The sequence below is a fragment of the Eptesicus fuscus genome, chromosome 4, assembly GCF_027574615.1.
Source record: "Eptesicus fuscus isolate TK198812 chromosome 4, DD_ASM_mEF_20220401, whole genome shotgun sequence".
Taxonomy (NCBI): Eukaryota; Metazoa; Chordata; class Mammalia; order Chiroptera; family Vespertilionidae; genus Eptesicus; species Eptesicus fuscus.
Genome location: NC_072476.1, coordinates 65,859,470 through 65,865,960, shown reverse-complemented (window position 1 = coordinate 65,865,960; position 6,491 = coordinate 65,859,470). Strand labels below are relative to the sequence as shown.

The window sequence follows — 6,491 nt, the reverse complement described above, 5'->3', positions numbered from 1 at the left end:
TGTTTAAGATATTAAAGTAAGTCTCTTTGGCTGAATTATAATTAACAACCTTTATAGCTTATAGGTTATAAAAATGCTGTCCTATAAAACTCAATTTAATGAAAAAGTCTACAAATGAAAGAGAGGAAAAAAACAAGGAACCTATCAATAATATTTTTACATAAATTTTAATATATGGGCCTTCAAATCAGCTCACATTAAAACTATAACAGCATTTAAGATTATAGCTTTCCTTGCCGAAACCGGTTTGGCTCAGTGGATGGAGCGTCGGCCTGCGGACTGAGGGGTCCCAGGTTCGATTCCGGTTAGGGGCATGTGCCTTGGTTGCGGGCACATCCCCAGTGGGGGATGTGCAGGAGGCAGCTGATCGATGTTTCTCTCTCATTGATGTTTCTAACTCTCTGTCCCTCTCCCTTCCTCTCTGTAGAAAATCAATAAAATATATTAAAAAAAAAAGATTATAGCTTTCCAAACCAAGAGCTTGTTCTTTGAAAGGATAAACAAGATTGATGAACCTCTAGCCAGGCTCACCAAGAAGCAAAGAGAGAAGACCCAAATAAACAAAATCAGAAATGAAAGAGGAGAAATAACAACAGACCCCACAGAAATACAAAGGATTGTTAAAAAATACTATTTACAACTCTATTCCAACAAACTGGATAACCTGGAGGAAATAGACATATTCCTAGAAAAATACAACCTTCCAAAACTCAATCAGGAAGAATCTAAACATCTCAATAGGCCAATAACTATGGAAGAAATTGAAGCAGTCATTATAAAGCTTCCAGCAAACAAAAGCCCGGGGCGAGATGGCTTCACAGGGGAGTTTTACCAAACATTCAAGGAAGAACTAAAACCTAGCCTCCTCAGACTATTCCAAAAAATTCAAGAGGAAGGAACACTTCCAAACTCATTCTATGAAGCCAGCATCACCTAATACCAAAACCAGATAAAGACAACACAATGAAAGAGAATTACAGGCCAATATCCCTTGTGAACATAGACGCCAAAATCCTCAACAAAATTCTAGCAAATCGGCTCCAACAGTACATCAGAAAGATCATACACCATGAACAAGCAGGATTTATCCCAGGGATACAAGGATGGTACAATATCTACAAATCAATAAATGTGATACATCACATAAACAAATTGAGAGATAGAAACCACATAGTCATATCAATTGATGCAGAAAAAGCATTTGACAAAATCCAACACCCTTTCTTGATAAAATCTCTCAGCAAGGTGGGAATAGAAGGATCATACCTCAACATAATAAAAGCCATATATGACAAACCCAGAGCCAACATCATACTCAATGGGCAAAAACTAAAACCATTTCCCCTAAGAACAGGAACAAGACAGGGATGCCCACTCTCACCACTCCTGTTTGACATAGTACTGGAAGTATTAGCCATTGTGATTAGACAAGAAGAATAAATAAAAGGCATCCAAATTGGAAAAGAGGAAGTAAAACTATCCTTATTTGCAGATGACATGATATTTTACATAAAAAAACCCTAAAGACTCCATCAAAAAACTATTAGACTTAATAAATGAATTCGGCAATGTAGCAGGATACAAAATTAATGCCAAGAAATCTATGGCATTCATATAAACCAATAGTGAACTTACAGAAAGAGAGACTAAAAAAGCAATCCCATTTACCATCACACCAAAAAAATTAAGATACCTAGGAATAAATTTAACTAAGGAGGTAAAAGACCTATATGCAGAAAACTACAGGATACTGAAAAAAAGAGATAGAGGAAGACATAAACAGATGGAAGAACATACCATGTTCATGGACTGGTAGAATCAACATCATTAAAATGTCCATACTACCCAAAGCAATCTATAGATTCAATGCACTCCCCATTAAAATACCAATGGCATATTTCACAGACCTAGAAAGAACTCTCCAAAAAGTCATGTTCTTTAATTAAACCTTTATCAGAGATAACATTTGAAAATATGTTCTCACATACAGTGGGCTTTCTTGTTGTTTTGTTGATGGTTTCTTTTGCTGTGCAAAAACTTTTATTTTGATGTAGTCCCATTTGTTTACCAAGAACAAAGTAGGTGGGATCTCACTACCAGATTTCAAGCTGTATTACAAAGCCACTGTTCTCAAAACAGCCTGGTACTGGCACAAGAACAGACATATAGACCAATGGAATAGAATAGGGAACCCAGATATCGACCCAAACCACTATGCTCAATTAATATTTGACAAAGGAGGCATGAACATAAAATGGAGTCAAGACAGTCTCTTCAATAAATGGTGTTGGAAAATTTGGACAGATACATGCAAAAAAAATGAAACTAGACCACCAACTTACACCATACACAAAAATAAACTCAAAATGGATAAAGGACTTAAACATAAGATAAGAAACCATAAAAAATACTAAAGGAATCCACAGGCAGAGAAATATCAGACATATGCAGAAGCAATTTCTTCACCGATACAGCTCCTAGAACAATGGAAACTAAAGAGAAAATAAACAAATGGGACTACATCAAAATAAAAAGCTTTTGCACAGCAAAAGAAACCATCAACAAAACAAGAAAGCCCACTGTATGGGATAACATATTTGCAAATGTTATCTCTGATAAAGGTTTAATCTTCAACATCTACAGGGAACTTATACAACTTAATAAAAGGAAGATAAATGATCCAATAAAAAAATGGGCAATGGACCTAAATAGAATCTTTTCAAAAGAAGACAGAAGGAAGGCCAAGAGACATATGAAAACATGCTCAAAGTCACTAATTATCTGAGAGATGCAAATCAAAACGACAATGCGGTACCATCTCACACCTGTCAGAATGGCTATCATCAACAAATCAACAAACGACAAGTGCTGGTGAGGATGTGGAGAAAAAGGAACCCTCGTGCACTACTGGTGGGAATGCAGAGTGGTGCAGCCACTGTGGAGAACAGTATGGAGTTTCCTCAAAAAACTAAAAATAGAACTCCCATTTGACCCAATAATCCCACTTCTAGGAATATATCCCAAGAAACTAGAAACACCAATCAGAAAGGATATATGCACCCCTATGTTCATAGCAGCACAATTCACCATAGCTAAGATTTGGAAACAGCCTAAATCCCCATCATCAGATGAGTGGATTAGAAAACTATGGTACATCTACACAATGGAATACTACGCTGCTATAAAAAAAGAAGAAATTCTTGCCATTTGCAGCAGCATGGATGGATCTGAAGAGCATTATGTTAAGAAAAATGAAAGAAAAATACCACATGATCTCACTCATTTATGGAAAATAAAGAACATTATAACCTGATGAACAAAAAAGATAGATACAGATGCAGTAAAGCATTGAACAGACTGTCAAATTATAGTGGGAAGGCTAGGGAGTGTTGGAGAAGGGGGGAAAGAGATCAACCAAAGGACTTGTATGCATGCATATAAGCACAACCAATGGACACAAGATACTGGGGGCGTGGGATGAGGGCATTCAACAGGGAGTAAGGGTTGGCTGGGGGAAGGTCAATGGGGGGAAAGGAGATATATGTACTACTGTATGTAATACAAACAATTAAAAAAATAAATTGTGGCAAGAAAAAAAGATTATAGCTTTCCAATATAAAATAAAAAATCCAATTTATGCAAAAAATTATATACTTTTTCTTAAGATTAAAATTTTCTGCCCAAGATTTACCTTTATGTAAATATGGGGTTAAGGACAATATTTAGGTGTGGTAACATAGTCAAGTAACAACTGACTTGTGCAGAGGTTAATTCATTTGAACACATCATTGTTACTGTCTGTTTACCATAGGGACTAGGAAAAATGTGTCTCTTCCAAGAGCTCAAGAGCCTTCTGACCAGGACTAAATAACCACCATCCAAGACTTCTGTCTGCCATTCCATTCTTAGGAATACTGTCCTTAAGAAAGAGCACAATGAGTAAAGGAAAGAAAATAATTTGAAATGAAAAAGTATAAAAGTGTAGTTTTGAGGGACAGACCATTATTGACTAGTACATGGACTAGTAAAAGGAAACAAAATAGACAACAAGTAAAATGATTCACACGATGAAGAATAAAATAAAGTTCTTCATCTGATTTTAATCCATTAAATAGAATATTCTATGATTTATAGCTACCTTGAGTTCTATTACCAGACCTCCTACTACAGGTAGGATAACTAACCAAGAAATTTAGCTGCTGCACTTTGAAATTCATCTCTCTTTGCACTAAGATGGTACTCCAGCCAACCTAGGGAACATGAGCCTCCTTGTTGGCTGACTTTAATTTGATGATTCTACATTGGTCTTACCAAATCTTCCACATAATGCAAGGACATCTTTAATGCTTCTGTCCAATATTCTCTTCATCTCTCCTTCACTCATGATCAGACTTCATAGTAATACGACAGCTTTCCCAACCTGTAAAAGACGAAACTGTGGAGGCATGAAAAAATCAGTGGTTGTGAGGAATTAAGGCTGGGGAGGGAAGGGCATGGGTAAATAGGCAGAAGAAAGAGAATATTTTGGGCAATGAAACTAATCTGTATGATACTATAATGGTGGATGTATGTCAATATACATTTGTTCAAACCCATACAATGAAGAATACCCAAAGTCAACTCTAATGTAAACTATGGACTCTGGTGATAATGATGTGCCTATTATAACAAATGTAGTACTCTGGTTGGAGATGTTGATAATGGGGGAGGCTATACATGCGTGGAGGCAGAGATATAATGGAAATTCTGTTCCTTCTGCTCAATTTTTCTATGAATCTAAAACTGCTTTAAAAATAAAATCTATTTCTTTAAAAAAGTACAGTATCATACTCCATTTTTATCCATTGGAAATTATCTTTTCTCATTTACCATATATTTCCAGTGGCAGTATTAGTAACCAAAACCATTAGTTATTAAAATCTGGAGATCAACCAGTTCATGGATAGAACTACTAGATGCCATAGTACAGTAAGTGTAAATATATTTACCCTCCTATTTATTTATATCTTCCATTCTAAATAACACTCCTCTATACATTTGAATTACACTAAACTAAGATATATAAAATAAATATGTCTTGACACTTTAAGACCTAGTAGTTGGGGGGCAAGTGCTCTTTTAAGGTGCTCACATTTCTCAGGGTTCTCCAAAGAAGCTGAGTTGGCAGGATGGTAAGCTGGAAATTCTGGCAAGATTTGCTGCTACAGTCTTGAGTTCCAAGGTAGTCTGGAAGCAGAATTTTATCCTCTTAGGTGGATGCCTTTTCTCTTAAGACTTTCAAATGATTAGATGAGGCTCACTCACATTATGAAAGGTAATCTACTTTTACTCAAGGTTTGCTGATTCAAATATTAATCACATCTCAAAAATAACTAAATAGCAACATCTAGATGGGTATTTGGCACTATAGTCTAGCCAAGTTAACACATAAAATTAACCTTCAAAGTGCTATCAATTCCTTAGTGGAATCTAGCTTATTTTGTCAATATCTATCCCATTCTTCAAAAGCTATTGGAATAACCCCTTGCTGAGCCTTTTATCAATTCTTCTCCACTACTAGACTTTTTCTTTTTTAATCTCCATTTATGGTATCTCTCTTTTTGGTTGGTACAAATTTGTTTCTATAATGAAGACCCATGTATAATAATTCAGGCCACAAGTCAATAACTATCTTTTGAATAGTCTCCTTTCTTACCAAGAAAATAAGGCTTTATGTATAATCATGTTAGAATATGCTGTGCTAATAAAGGATCCCCAAAGTTTGGATTTGACAATAGCAAAAGATTTTATATTTTCAACCACAAGTTTACCGGTAGACAGCCACAGCTCTGCTCCACACTGACTTTATTCCAGGATTTGGTTCTCTTTAGAACATTGGAGTTATTGAAGGAGAAAGCAAGGAGAGATTATTAAACACATACTGACTCTGCCCTATAATGACATCTATCCCCAGAGTGAGGATTTATAATCATCTATAGGAAAGAACTATATGATTCTGGTAAACTACATGTAACCATAGTCAAAATTTTTGCCTTAGATATAATCTTTAAGGCCTAAGACTCAATTCTTTTGTACTTGACTTTGTATGCTGTTTATCACCTGGCCCTTAGAGTAAGGGTCTTAAAGCAATTTGGCTTTGCCTACTGGTGCCTTAATTTGGAATAATTGGCCTTTTTGTTGTGGTCTCTTGCTCTTATGTAGTGGATAACAAGTAGTTGGGAAAAGCATGTCACGCAATTATTACTTCCTGTTAAGATTACAGCTTCAAAACCACCATAATAACCATTTCCATTTGTACTCTTTTTAACCCTAGAAATTACAAATAATGGAACTCTCAGTCAATTGGGATTGCAAGTCACAAGTAGAGAGCAACTCTTAGAACAGAATGATTTTGTTCCATTTCTAACTCTACTTTTTCTTTCAAGATATAGAAAACAGCAAGAAGTATGAATGAATGTTTCTACCATTTCCTCTATCTTTAAAACCTCAGT

General features: G+C 35.6%; 1 long non-coding RNA gene across 1 annotated transcript; it reads right to left on the bottom strand.

Annotated features, from left to right (window-relative positions):
- Nucleotides 1-4,344: 4,344 nt before the first annotated feature.
- LOC129148719 (uncharacterized) lies at nt 4,345-5,853 on the bottom strand. Its single transcript, XR_008555682.1, has 3 exons — nt 5,811-5,853; nt 5,132-5,226; nt 4,345-4,435 (listed from the first exon to the last, which is right to left on the bottom strand). It is a non-coding gene; the product is annotated as an uncharacterized LOC129148719 (long non-coding RNA).
- Nucleotides 5,854-6,491: the final 638 nt, after the last annotated feature.